This window comes from Pleurodeles waltl, chromosome 3_1, assembly GCF_031143425.1.
Source record: "Pleurodeles waltl isolate 20211129_DDA chromosome 3_1, aPleWal1.hap1.20221129, whole genome shotgun sequence".
NCBI lineage: Eukaryota > Metazoa > Chordata > Amphibia > Caudata > Salamandridae > Pleurodeles > Pleurodeles waltl.
In genome coordinates, this window is record NC_090440.1 from 885,658,102 (window position 1) to 885,673,748 (window position 15,647).

Here is a 15,647-nt window from a genome sequence, read left to right on the forward strand (position 1 = left end):
TCTGTTTCACATGCCCCCAGTCCTAGACATTTTTATCCTCCTTTTCCCTAATTCGTGTTCATCAGTCCTCCTGGTCCAGCTCCCCTCATTTATCTAGTCACCTCATTTGCCTGTTCTTAATTCTTCTAATCTTGGTCACTGTTGTCTAGGTAGTCCTGGTCTTCATTCTGGTACTTCATTGTCTGGCCCTCAGGTATCAGGTCTTCTGATGCTAGTGACATTGGTCCTGGTTTCCCTAGCCCTCCTAATTAAAGGTCTTCCTAGCCCATCCTACTCTTACTAGCCTTTGTGGTTTGCCTATTGTACCTTGTCCATCTGACCATGGGCTCCTCTATCATGGTCCTTCTATTAATGTCCTATTGGATCTGGTCTTCCTAATCCCTCTAGCACTGGTCTTCCTTGTTCCTATATTGTGGGTCATGCTGGTTCATGTAGTCTTGTCACCCTGGCCGCCACCCTGGGTTAGGATCCCCTGACGTTCTGATTCTGGAACCACTGGACCTAGTCTTTATCATTCTTTATAACTCCCTGTTCATTCTAATCTAGGGTTCCAGGTCCTGCTAGCCGTGGTCCTTTCTGGATGTGGTCTTCCTGGCTCCAGTCCTTTTGCTTCTAGCCACCTTGATCTTCCGTGATGTGATGTCTGTGGCCTTGTCCTCCTATCTCCATTGGTTCCTGATCCTGGCCCTCTTTGGTCTCTTTGCTTGGGTTTGCTGATCTTGGCCCTAGCTGTCCTAGTCCCTCTGGTCCTGATCAGTGTGCAGAAGACCCTCATAGCCCTTCTTGTTGTTATGGTTCAGTGTCTTCTGTTCCTTCTACCTCTGATTCTTACTTTCCTTTGGGCCACTGTCTACTGTGTCCTGATCAACCTGTTACACATCTTCCTGGCCCTTTTGATCCTTCTCACTCTGGTACCAGTACACCTTCTGCTGTTTTTCATTGTCCTGTTCCTCATTGTCTTTGTGTTCCTGGTCCCCTCTGGAGTAAGTAACCCTGGTCCTCATAGATTGGGACGCCCTGGGCCTGGGTCTTCTTAACCTGGAGCTTGTGACTCTGGTCTTCCTAGCCTTCCTAGTGATCCACCTCTTGGCCTTTAATCTTCTACCTTTCACCCTCATCCTTGTACTGCTTCCTTCCTCAGCGCCCCCTCTACAGTGACTTTAGTCAGGTACAGTCTGCAAGCCTGTCACACAAGATTTTTTTTTTTGGGCTTCCCAATTTCATTTGCTGAAACTGCACTGTCATGTTTAAAATAAGAGGGTCCAATAGAGACAAAACCCTGCCCATTTAAAACACTGCTTAACATGTTAAAAATCTAAAAGATGCATTGTGCAAGTGATTAAAATGCCAGTGTGGATGAAGGACTGTTCATGACATGCAACCAATAAACATCAATCACCTAAACCTACTCTGCTGAGAGAATAGTATGTTTATTCACAGGCAGAAGAGTGAACTCCTCTTGCGAATTAACCAGATGCTTTCACTTTCCCATTCTACAGAAGACCCATTACAGTGGCTCACTCACTCCACCTCCATGAAGTCCCCCAAAGTACTGTGCACCAATAAACCAATGTACGTGTCCTTTTCTCTGTTTCCCTATTTGCTGCTGCTTGTTGACTACTGCGGTGTTGCCAGATTTGGAATACTAAGCAATACTAAGCAAGCACAATACCCCTTAAACAGAAGCCTAAAGTAGCACAAGGCCTTCAACAAGAAGCTCAAAAAGAGCAATGAGTGAATAAAATATTTATATAACATACTTTTAACCATACTCAGTATTCTTTGCTGACAGCCAAATACTCCCTGACTGAAGAACAAAATATCTGTGTGCCGTATCCTGAAGATTCTGTTTGATTTCTACATGTCTTATTTGAATATTAAAATAACATAAATGTCTTTATTTAAAATTGACTTTACAGTTTTTTGTTTGTAAACAGCTTAGCTTAATGTGTGCACTTTCCTTTTTGCAATCTATCATATATTTGTACATGCACTTACTTTCAAATATTTCACACATTTTGCATCCCCATTGGAAGATGGCCACCATCCTACCATTGCCTGGAGTCCTGTTTTTATGGTCTTCTAAATAAAGACCACCTCATACTATTTGGTTGGTCAAACTTACATATCATAGGTGATGGTTGCGGAGTAAATAGCAAAGATTCTTGTCCTATTTGAATAGCAACTGGGTAAATAGAAATGTCCTTTTTTTTTTGCTTCCAGATACATTTTGATGAGATAGCACTGTCAGGTACTGTACAGAAATGAGTGTTCAGTAGAGATGAGGCCTTGCCCACATTGCAGAACATGTTAAAATCTAAAATACTATTCTCAAGGTGCATTGTGCAGGTGATTAAAATTTCAATGTGGCTGAAGGGGCCACTCATGACATGGGATCAAAAACATCAATGCCCTAAACCTACTCTTCTGAGGGGAATAATATAAAAAGTATGTTTATTCACAGACAGTAGAGTGAAGTCCCCCAATGAATTACCCACATGCATTAATTACCTCTATTCTGTTTTCAATTCCCTATTCCACAGAAACCCCATTACAGTGTCTCACACAATTTTCCTCCTGCAAGTCTCCCAAAACACTATGACCCATACACCAATTACCCATTGTATATGTCCCTTCCTCTGGAAGCAAGATATCACGAATCTGTCTGCATTCCCTGTTTGCTGCAGTTTGTCAACTGCCGCTGTATTTCCAATTTTGACATACTAATCAAGCACAATCCACCTTTAACAGAAACCCAAAGAAAGCATTAGGCCCTCCAGAGGAGTGATATACTATGGTGGGTCTGATCAGATTAAACAAATCAAGTAGACATGGTGAGGTCTACAAGCGGGGCACTGACTAATAATGATAAATTGAAGCACCTGCTATTGTTAATTATTTTAAACAGTCTCTCTTCTGTTGCACTTTTTTCCAAGACCCCTCAGAAAATGTAATTTTGCATTTTAATAATGTACTATATATTTTCTCAGAACAAAATGTGTTCCCAGGTACTTGTCAATACTTTATAAATAATTGATTACACATTTGACCTTGTTGCAAAGAATATGGATAAAATAAAATTAAGATTTGTTGTGAAGAATTGGGCATGGTTGTGACCAAGAGATAGGGCAAACTGAAAATATCAGACTTCTATGCTAAATCTTGAAATGGCCCACTGTTTAGCTAGAACTTCCTTTATTTAGCCATTATTTAGCCTTTTATATGTTGAGTTCAGTATCTTTATAGTCTGTGCAGTGTAGACTACACTGAATACTATAATACAGAAATTACATTAATTAGGACTCATTGTTGATGTTGATTACCTGATTAAAGATAAGGTAATGAAATGTGTGGCCACTTGTGTCCTTTGAGCATGCATTTTGACTTTGTACTTTGATCAAATCTGCTTCCGCTTGGCATCATGCCACATTCGCTGTCATGTGGGTCATCAAATGCCCAAGAACAAGGCCCACCAAGAATATTCTACTTTACCATGATCCTGCCTACTGTCACCAGACCACATTTATTACCACAGACCACACCATCTTTCACCAGTAAACTCTGATTGCTATTTGCACTTACTTTCTGCTACATTCTTATTGCATCCACATCACACCAACTACCTCTGAATAAGTTCCTCTGCCACTAAAACAAAGACTACCATCCGACCCACTCGACTTCCTCTGGCTGAAACTTACTGCTGCTACACCACATCTACTGATACAAATGTATGATCACTGTTAGAAACTGGGTTACTGGTTGAAGTGGGTGAAACCCCTCCTAAGCAACAATCACAATTTCTGTTAGGGTGAAGTCACAAGCAAACTCCAGATTAATCTGTGCTTAACCCCTTGGAGCTTGGCACAAAGAAGTCAGGGTCTACTTAGAAGCAATTTCTAAAGTATGTATGCAGCACTTCAAACAGTAATAAAGTGAAAACACAACACTAGAAAAGTCCCATGCCAATTTAGAAAAATAGAGCAAAATGTAATAAATTTTTTGAGACCAAAATAACAATAAATCAATCAATAGCCCCAGAGATTTGCAATTTCAAAGATTTCAGGTAAGTAAACTGCCTGAAAGCAAAAAGCGCCACTCATGGTTATATGGTCGAGCAAGACCTGGTAAAAGTCACAAGTTGAGGCCGACTGCAATAGAGAGCAGGCTGGATACAGGGATAAGGTTAGCCGCGCTGAAAGAGTTACCTTCAAAGTCCAGCATGAACAGTTCTATTTGCGGTAGATAGGGCCCCGTTCAGCATGAAGAGCATTGCGGATAGTTGTCGGTGTAGTGTGAAGATCAAGCCGGGCATCGCGGATGGTCGTCACTGGAGCATGAAGATCCTGTTGGGCATCGCAGACAGTCGTTGCTGGAGCTTTGTGTTGGTGGTCACTGCAAGCTATTGATGCTGTTAAAACTGTACACACTAATGCAATGGCAGGCCTGAGAGATGTTTAAAAGTCTACCTAAGTAAGTGTCACAATCAATGCAGCAGGCCCACTAGTAGCATTTATTTACAAGCCCTGGGTACCTGTAGTATGGCTTTAATAAGGACTTAAAAGCAGTAACGGCTTGAGGAGTGCTGAAGGGGAGGGGCAGCACGCGCGGGTGAGGGGATTGGGAGGGAGGGGATAAATATTTATTTTAAAAAAAAAAAAACGCTCACCTTTCTTTGCGGCTGCTCCTCACTGTCACCAGATGCTGCAGGATCCCAGCCTGTCCTGTGCCAATCCTGACACTGCTCAGAGCAGACAGGGATTGGCTGAGAACACCCAGCCAGGGTACCCCCAGGCAGACACAGAGCCTGTGCAGGCTCTCTCAAGCCTGGAAACTGAGTTGCCAGGCCTGAGAGAGCCTACTGCGCATTTGTGTTTGGCAGGCCAAGACGGCCGGCCAAACATACATACACAGTGAGGGGAAGTGCACTTCACCCTCGTGCTGCTGGCGGGGCGGCAAAGCTCCTCCGCCCAAACGGAGGAGCAGCCACTGCTTACAAGTAAATTAAATGTGCCAATTTGGTGTAAGCCAATTTCACCATGTTTAAAGGAGAGAGCACATGCACTTTAGTACTGCTTAGCAGGGTAAAGTGCACAGAGTCCTAACGCTAACAAAAACAAGATCTACTGAAAAGGAGTGGTAAGGGAAAAGTTTAGGGGAAAGAACACCATAAGGCTAACATGTCTACACATGCCCCCCAGCTGAAAGTGGGGAGAACTACTCAAGATCCTGGAGTTCTCATCATTAAGGTGGAAGAACCGGGGGAGACCATTGGTATGGTCTGATCCAGAAGGGGTTTCACCATAAAGTATATTCCCTATAGAGAGATGGACCACCTGAACAGCTTGAGACTTTCAACCTCATTTTCATAAGCCACCTGAGGGGCATGTGGTCTGTGTGAACCCAGAAGTGTGTCCCAAACAGGTTTGGTCTCAGTTTCTTCAGTGCAAACACCTCCCTGTCAATAGCACTCTACCTCTGTTCACGGGCAAGTAACCTCCTGCTAATTAAGACTACAGGTTGGACTAGGCCCTACTCATTTAACTGTACTAGGACAGCCCCTAAGCCATGTTTTGATGCATCCGTCTGAACAATAGGCTCCTTGGAGAAGTCAGGAGCCTTGAGTGCAGGTGTTGTACACATAGCTTCCTTAAGGAAGTAAAAGGCTTTATAACAGGCCTCAGTCCAAATCACCTTCTTGGACTGCTTTTGAGAAGTCAGTTCAGTTAATGGGGCAACAATGGTGCCATGGCCATTAAACTGCCTGTAATATCTGTGGAGACCCAGGAAGGGTTGTGTTTTGGGGGGATGCAAGGCTAGGATAGTCTCAAGATTGATCTGCAGGGACTACGCCTTGTACCCACCCACTTTTTGGCCCAAATAGACCACAATACCCTGCCCCATCTGGAAGTTACTGGCCTTCATAGTTAGGCCTACCTGCTGCAGGGCCTAGAGCACCACCTGGAGTTGGCACAGATTTTCCTCCCAGCTGAAGCTGACAACAGCTATGCCATCCAGGTAGGTTGCACAGGATACCTCTTTCTCAGCCACAGCCACAACCCTGTTCACCAACCGCTGAAAGGTGCCTGGGGCATTCTTTATGCCAAAGGGCATTGTCTGGAACTGGAGGTGACCCTCTGGGGTCAAGAATGAAGATGTCTCTTTTGGCACCTCAATCAGAGCAATCTTCCATTTCCCTGAAGTGAGATCAAAGGTACTGAGGTATTTGTCAGTGCTCAAACTGACAATGTGCTTATCAGCCCAGGGTATTGGGTGACCATCAGTCTAAGTGATAGAACTGAGTCCTCAGTAGTCCATACAGAACCTAGGTTCTGGAATGAAACCTGGTAGGACAGCTTTAGGTAACAGAACAACAGGGTTGGACAATAGACTGTTGAGGCACTCCATTACCCCTAATGCTAGCATTTTGAGACTTCCTCCTTGATAGTGGTCCTCACCTTATCCAACAGCCTGTAAATTTTGTTTTTTGGCAGGCATACTTCTCCAGTATCTGTGTTGTGGGTATACAAATATGTCAGCTCAGGGATAAGAGAGAATAGAGAATAAAAATTCTCCAACAACTTGTGACAATCATTCTACTGTTCTGAGGTCAGAGTAGGGGTGAGGTTAACAACCTGTACTGACCCATCGTGCCCCTGGGCAGACAGGAGGTCAGGGAGAGGTTTACTCTCCTCTTCCACTCATTCATATCTCATCAACAGCATAGTGAATTCAGACCTCTTAAAGTAGGGTTTGGGGTTGCTTATGTGGAGCATCCTTAAGTGGTTTCTAGGGGTCTTGAATTTCACCAGGTTGGTGGATTCCCCTTCAGCTCCATCACCCCATATGGGCCTTCCCAATGATATTGGAAAGCTCTGGGCTCTACAGGCTCCATGACCCACACCTCCTGGCTAGGGTGAAACTCCATCAGAGTGGCTTTTGGTCACACCAGAGTTTAATTACTTCTTGACTGGCCTCAAGATTTTCTTTCACCTTTTTCCAAAAGCGTTGCATCTGGTTACGGAGAGCCGACATGTAGCTGCCTACATCCTGTGGATGTTTCCTGGGAGCTGGCTCCTACTTTTCTCTCACAGAGCTGAGAGCTCCCCTAATGGCATGGCCATAGAGGAGCGCCTATGGACCAAACCCAACCCACTTCTCTGGCACCTGTCAATAGGCAAACAGCAGGCATGGCAAGAGGGTGTTCCACTTCTACCTTATGAGCTCTAGGAGGCCCATTATCATACCATTTAGGATCACGTTGAGTCTCTCAACAAGCCTATTTGTTTAAGGGTATTAGGATATTTAGAACTTGTAAGTTACCCCACACTCATCCCACATGGACTTCATGTATGCTAACGTGAAGTTAGTGTGTCTATCAGACACTACTTCCTTGGGGAACTGCAAGCAAGTACAAATCACCATTTGGTTTCTAGACAGCCTGGACAAAGTCCCCAACCTCTGAGGGATGGCGTCTGGGTAAAGTGTGGCATGATCCACAAAGACCAGGATGAACCTGCTGCCTGTGGCTCTCTTGGGCTCCAAGGGACCTACAATGTTGATGCCCACCTATTCAAAGGGAATGCCAACAACTGGTAAGGGAGATTCAGGGGATCCTTAAGCTTTTTCCTTGCTTTTCCTCTGGCCTTGTGTGTAGGACAACACATATAGAATGTAACATCCAGGGCCAATAAAAGTGGGGGGGCACACCTGGTAAAGGTTGTGTTCTGCCTTAGATGTTCTGCTATGATTATAACATGAGCCAGTACCAGTAGGAAGGCCCTGTAACACCGGGGGACCACTAGCACAAAGGCTGCCCCAGGTCCAGGAACCTTAGGCTCATGGTAAAGGATGTCAATCTCCCAAGAGATAAGATGTTCTTCAGAGGCATCACATGCTGCCAGAGTCTCATTATGCTGCATCAAGCCCTCTAGAGTCGGGCACTCCATATGAGCCCTGCAGAATTTCCTCCCTGGTAGGCCCACCCTCAAGTTGCCATCCAGCAAGCATAGGCAGGTTTCCCAGGGTGGCAATGTCCTTCCCGGTAGGTTCAGGGGCATCTTCCTTAAGTGCCCTTTCAACCTAGCCTGTGGGAACTTTAGGGGCTGGTTTCCCATGCCCCTTGCTGTTTCTCTTTTTGGCAGCTGTCTGGGCCTTTGGTCCAGGCTGCAGGCTTCCTTAACTTCTCTCTTGAGCAGCCATGGACTCTGTGGTCATACAGACCCATTCAGGCATGCCTAACATCTTCAGGTGTGGCCAGACCTCCACTTCTTTACAGACATTGTGCTCTGGGTTGTTGCCTAACAGAAAATCTACAGGCATAGAGTGATGTCTACTGCAAATTCAAGGGGAGGGGCGGGTGAGGGAGGGATGGGGACAGGGGTATAGACAATTAATAATAAAAAATCTTACCTGTTCCCGTCCCTGCCATGTTGTTCCTCTGCTCGTCTTCTGGTGTCTCCGCATTCACTGGGACACCAGCACATGCTCCTCAGCAATCCTGGCACTGCTCTCATGCTAAACCTAGAATAAGAGTAGTGCCAGGATTGGTCTGAGTGGCGTGGACAGCCTCTCAGACACTGTCCTGGTCTCTGTGCAGTTTCTCCAGCCTGGCTGTGTAGTACAGCCGGGTTGAAGAAACCTAAGTGCACCTGTATGTTTAGCGGGCCTGAGACGCTGGTCAATCACACACGCACACTTAGATCACAGATTCCACTACCCCCACCCCTGGTCCAGCCCCACCCCTCCCGGCACCTGCTGATGGCTAAGCCAGCAGTTGAAAGGTAAAGCAATATTGAAATATTCCTTTATCCTTCAGCTCCTGGTTTAGCCAGGGGGGTGAAGCTCCTTTGCCATTGCGAAGGAGCCGCCCCTGCAGGCATGGCATGACTTATAGCTATGTTTAGAGAACCAGACAGCTCCCTCCAAGCCCCCCACTCAAAGGGAACCAGTGCCACTCAGTAATGTCCCTCGCGGTTATCTGTAAGTATGAACTGGTGAAATGTATTAGGGAGGACATGCTCTGAAGACACCAGACGACACGTCACAGTAGTCATGCTGACTCCTGTGTCTCTCAGAGTCTCCAACCTGTGCCCATTGATGATGACCCATTGTCTATACTTGCAACTAATGGAAGGCTTATTGTCTTTTGGCCCCCTAGGGACACCAATGACATGTTTGAAGTGTTATATAATTGGGTAGCATAATCAATGTTGCAGGGCTACAAGCAGCATTTGATTTACAGGCCCTGGGTACATGAAATACCACTTTACTAGGGACGTAGAAGTAAATTAAATGTGCCAATTTGGTGTAATCCATTTCAATATGGAGAGAGCACAAACACTTAAGCACTAGTAAATGGTAAATCCACAGAGTCCTAAGGCCAACTAAAACGAGATCAGCAAAAATTGAGGGGTAAGATAAAACGTTTTTGGGGTGGGGAGACTCGCCTAAGGCTGTCATAGGTAATAACCACTACTGCATCTAAGTCACACCATCTAGCTCTACTAAAGTATTGCCTTTATAGCCAGCCGTCTGGAACAATATTACATTTACTAGTACTAGAAAACACCTGATATTAAAGCAAACCTTTTCAACAATTATACATTTACCTCAATTAAATTGCTGTACCTAACAGTAAAAGAGGCTTCAACAAAATACCCCTCTTAACACTTGACCACACATGCTAACACAATACACTGAACTGTCATCAGGTCATCCCTACTACAAGCAGGTTTTTTCCACTAACACTAGACATTACGTGCCCTTTCAGGATCAAACTTCCTGCTGTAACTGTTTTCCAACACTCAACTACACTTCCTGCCTGTAGACAAGGGTTTTCTGTACCACAATGCCAGCTTGTTCCTCATAAGGCCACACCCACTATCTTAATTGTAAGACTATGGTTTCTCGCCTACGTTTTCAGTGCATGCAATCATCTGTATTTTGAGATAAAGATTTACAAAGCTAGGAGAAAAAAGGAAATAGCGCAATGAAATGTTCCGACTACTAAAGCAAACAATAAGTCATCTATATGTTAATTTCGTGATGTTTTTACTTGTTGAAAAGCGATTAAATCCGCTAAATTCCACTGTATGTAAGTGTACTGAGCTTTAAAAATACTTACAGAAACTCCAGCAGGTAAAAGTAAGGCGAAGCTTCAATGACATGTGTTACTGACTTTGTTATGTTATGTGCTAAAATCCAAATACTCAGACTGCTTATCGACATAGAAAAACACCTCGCATTGTTAAGAGTTTTCTAAAAATCACAGAAATGTGTTAGTAACCTAGTAACCCCCACCCCCTAGATTTCTTTTCAGTCGAAAGTCCACAACATCCTTGATATAACTTCAAACTCACATAGGTGGCACAAAAATGTAGTGACCTTATAAAAACCTTTCAAACCAATCCAGCTGACTGCCAGTGGATGTGTTATGAGAAGTTCATTTCCCCATTAGTGATATCTCAAAATATACATTACTCTTTGTACAGTTAAGAAGGGCCTAGAAACATATAGCGCAATGACTGTTATGTGTGAGTGAAAGAGCTGTGGCTTTCTCTAGCATTATACATTCATTAGGAGCTGTATTTAGAGATCTTGACAGACAAAATAAATAATAATTGTACTTACAGGCAACCAGATGCACTCATTCTGAAACTTGTTGAATTCCATGTTTTTCCTCGAATAGGTGTGTTCTTCAATATTCTTGAGCAAGAAACTGAAGCCACAAAAGAGCGTAGTGTTTTTACAGATTTGTTCAAGATCTTTTAGATTTACAAAGAAAAATTGCAGTTTTTTTTTTAAATAAGGTTGCAACCGAGATAACTTGTCACACTAATAGACTTTAATTATCAAATGAACTTTAAAACCCATTTGCTGGAACGATTTTTGTCTGTCAGTGTATAATTTGTTTTTTTTTAAATACTACCGTAATGCGGACCTTGCCATGTGCCAACAACATGCTTTACAAACAACAGAGCTGATTAGTATCATTACAGAAGAACAGGTTGTATAAGTGAGGAAAATTCCTGGAGGTGAAACCTGAAAACAATGCCAATTCTGTCCACACACCCGGTCCAATATTTTAGCAGCTTGGATACACATGCAATGCTTGGATTTGGCAATAGCAACTAAAAATAATTGGGGGTGAACGATCAGTGAAAAAATATAAACATTCTGCCCACCCCTTCATGGCTAACAATTGGACCTGGCCCCTACTTTCAACTTATGAGACACTTCATCAAGGAGGAAATGAGACAGTTGAAATCCTTACTATCCAAATGCCAATTCTATTTTTAGGTGAATAGACAAAAGTCTTCCACCGAAATCACCGAATCCAGCTGCCCTAGTTATTACCATTCTTAAACAACTGGAAAAAGTGGTTAATTCCACAGATTCTAAGAAATTGATTAATAGTTTAAAATCAAGGAGAACAGCCAAAGGCAAAAATCAGAATTTAAAGGATGGTTGACCAGCTCATTATCAGGATTAAACTCCTCAAACATATCTGATCCCAGATGAGGCAGCAAACCAGTGCAATAAAATTGCAATGTGAAAGCTCATAAAACTGAAAAATAGGTGTTCATGTATTACAAAATGTTTTGTCAATTATTGATGTATACAGTTTTAATGTCAATGACATAAGAAATACCGTCTGCATTAATGTTCACCTTCAAACCCTTTGCTTTTAGATACTGCTAGCTTTATGTGCCGCTACAAGGATCTGAGGCCTGCTAAACAATGTATTTGCTTACATGTGCATTCAAAATGGCATTCACTTCACTTCCAATGCAACCTTTCTTAACGAGGAATTAGCGTGCCATTTTTGGAAAGCATCAGGGATACTCCTGGAAAGTATCAAATATTGCCAACCAGTGCCGTATAGCTTGTTTGTAGGTGCACAGGGGCAGTTACTTCTCGTGATAGTGCACTCACATTTTTTCAGATTAGAAAGTATGTGTTTTTTATCAAGACGGGGGCAGATTTCATTCATTCGAAATACAATGTTATTTTGTTCCATCGAAAGATAGTTGTAAATGACTATTCTTAAATATTCATGAGTGATTATTATAATCTTCACGAAGAGACCTAGAATTATATTAAGTTCTGCAGGACAGTGCTTTGAAAAAATTGCAGGCTTGTTTGAAACATTCGACATGCTGATGACCTGTTTGGATATCAGAACGTAGTCTTATCTGCTGTCAGTCTTAAATTGCGAACTAGTATGTGTATATTCTCTCCAAACATCTACCAAAAGATACACAATCATTAACAGTTGTATGTATTCCTTATGTATTACTTTCTTATTTGCCTAGGCCTAGAATATTTTACTGAATGCGTTCAATATAGATAAAATTAAAATAAAATCTTCATCGTCATTATTGGATCAGGGTAAAAAGCAAGATCCATGTTGAGTTCAAGGCATCCAGATTGTAAATTGTTGGACCATAGGAAGATAGACAGGTATATATACTTCACCGGGTACTTGGAATGAACAGGATAATTCATTCACTTTGTCTACCTTTATCTTAATGACCTTTTACTGGGTTAGTATACTAATTAAAATAGCCGTGCGTCTGTCCACTGCAGTACCAAAAGAATTAATTTCTTTATGTATCCATCAAAACCTTTCTCCAGTTATATACCGCCGTGCCTTCTCTTGAGTAAGGTGCATTTCTTACAGCATGATAATCTGGGATTTTATGTCTTTGAAGTAAGTGAATATATGACTATTTTCCTAAGATTATTAAGGTCCTTAACTTTCATTGACACAAGTCAAATCCTTTTTGTGCTTTTCTTTTGCCTTTGTCACTTTTTCCCCTGAATTATAGTTTTTATACATACGCCGTCTATCTTTGCTCCTACCCACATCACACACAATTCCCTCCCAATCCCAATTCATCGGTCTCTCATTTTAATTTATTTGATAATTTTTTATTTTAGTGGTTTTCAATGGCACAAATTTGTCCGAAGGGCATCAAAGCACTTTACAAGAGAAGAAGATTATGGATAACAATGAAGATAAAAATGATAGATATGCAACAAAGAGAACAGAAAGACCCAGCAGTTCGAATCAGGGGTGAAAAGTCAGACAGACTGGATCTGGATAGATTGGATTAGTCAAAAACGGATGAGATAAAGTGACTATAGCTTCATCCACACTGTTCGACAAATAGGAGGATACTGAGATACTTTTTAAATATGACAGCACTCAACATTGTGTGTACAGCTGGTTGGAGGAATTCCAGATCCTTGTTGTACTGTCAGTGGATGCTTGCTTCATAAATGTACTTGCCTGAATGTTGGATGTTCCAACAGAAGTGCTTAAGCATTTCTTCATCCCCAGAGATTTTCAGTTTCCAAACCAAGTAAGAAGGCAGGACATTGCGGAAGCCTTCATGGGTGATGCATGCAATTTTATATTTGAATCTTGCTTTAATTGGAAGCCATTGTAGGGTGTGAAGAGTAGGAGAAATATGATCAATTTTTTGTGGCCAATCACGAAAAGGGCATCTTTGAAACACTGCTCTCAGGGGTGTCCTGCTACTGGCTGACTTGACTGATATTACACAGCAGTTTAAATTGGTGGGGGCGATCTTGTCCATGGATTAGATTTGCTTCTGAGGGTTGAGGTAATTGTCAATGATAAATCCCATTGATTTAGCAATCTTCTTAATGGTAAAATTATAGTTCAGAGGAGTCAAAGAATTGAGCCACTCTTTTGTAGGCACATTGGATTTTTCCCTCCACCTGTCCTAACCTCATGCTCCCTTGAGTGTCAAGGTGTCAGAGATGATCCACGTGCTCTTCTCTGCAGTCTACTGCTCCCTCTCCCCAGCTGTTCTTTGGGGCTAGGAATGGGAGAAGGCATGTGTTAGAAATGGGGTCTCTAGTTGGCAGTCAGTTTACCCCCTGTCCAAGTAGGGACCCTCACTCTAGTTAGGGTAAGGGAGAAACACAGCTCAGATAACCCCTGCTTAACCCCTTGGTAGCTTGGCACATGCAGTCAGGCTTAACTCAGAGACCATGCATAAAGTATTTATGCAGTAAACAGACAGTAACACAGTGGAAACACCACAAAAGGACTTCACACCAGTTTAGAAAAATAGTCAAAATGTATCTAAATCAAACAAGACCAAAACAACAAAAATCCAATATACACAAGAAAAGCTATGAATTTTTAATGTAAAAAGAGTCTTAATCCATAGAAATCAATGGATGCATTGTTTTAGCACAAAGAACCCGGTATGCGTCAAAAACAAAGCTGCAAGGGTCATCGGAAAGCAAGCAATGGGTTGATTCTTTACTCACAAGTGAGGCCATGTGTTGATTCTTTACTCATACCAGAGGCCTTGTGTTGATTCTTTCCTCGCAAGGGAGGCTCTGCGTCGATTCTGGTTGCACAGACTCGGGTCCGTGCAGTGATGATGAAGAGTTTGACGCCCAGGATCCATACGTGGAAATTTCTGACGCGCTGTGTGAAGAGTCTGCATTGAGAACAGGTGCTGTGTTGTTTTTACAGCTGTGAGGCCTGTTTGCCAGGACAAGAAGGGGCACCCACAGCCACGTCCATGGCCTGATGGATTGGACCGTAGGGCCTGCATGCACCTGCGCTCAGAATTGTTACCCCTCGAATGGGAGCAACCCCTGAGTGGGCCCTACCCTGTCCCCAGTGGCACCCAATAGACAGGTCAGAGGTTAAGGTAGATCAAGACGGGTGCATCCCAAAGGATGTGCCCGGGCCCCTACTGGAGGGAAGCTGGCCGGGACTCCAAGGCAGGAGCCAGATCCCAGATAAGTGGCTGTGGGCCACAGGCTCCGAGTCCCTGTGTTGGCAAGAGGAAGGGGCAAGCATGGGTGCACCCTGAAGGGTGAGACCACTCTGACTCACGTGTGGAACCCTGGGCATAGCTGGCACTGGTTAGACCCCGATAAGGTGTTCACCCATTTCCTGGTACACCAGGAGAGAACTCCCTACAAGGGGGGGCGAGGCAGGGGCCCAACCAATGAATAAAGATGCATCAGGGCACCATACGATCAAGTCCCTAGGGCCCAGAGCCCTTTCCCTTTCACAATGCAGAGTGAAAGTGTACACACCATCCCTACGGATTGACCCTGACCCTGATGCCAGGAGTCAAGGTTAGCGTACCTGGGCAGAGCCAGGTAAGGATGGGGGTCAGAGCCAGGTAAGGATGGGGGTTAGCCTCTCTGACCCCGGGGGTGCCTGATCCTAGCCAGGCCGAGTGATTTCTATAAGACGACGCGTCTGGACCACGGTGCACACATTCATGGCGGAATAGTTCCAAATAGAAACAAAGCCTCTGGGCTCAGGCTAACCAAGGCACTCGAACACCATGTTGACCGCTGTAGCAAAGTGTCACCTGCATTAGTAGGAGGGTGCATGCACCAGGGCATGCATGGCCAGGAAGTGCCGAACACCCACAGGTGCTGCACTACCTAAGAGAGTTGCTCTACACATATAGCAATATGGGAAGCTGAGGCTTATTAAGTCTGGTTGCACTATTTGGATTCGGGGGGAGCAATCTCATACTGTTTGGTTTCATTGAACTAAGGGTGACAAACCCTCACTGTTGATAACAGTAGTTTTGTCATCACTGCCCAAGAAGTGCCACTTTGGGTAAGTGGGC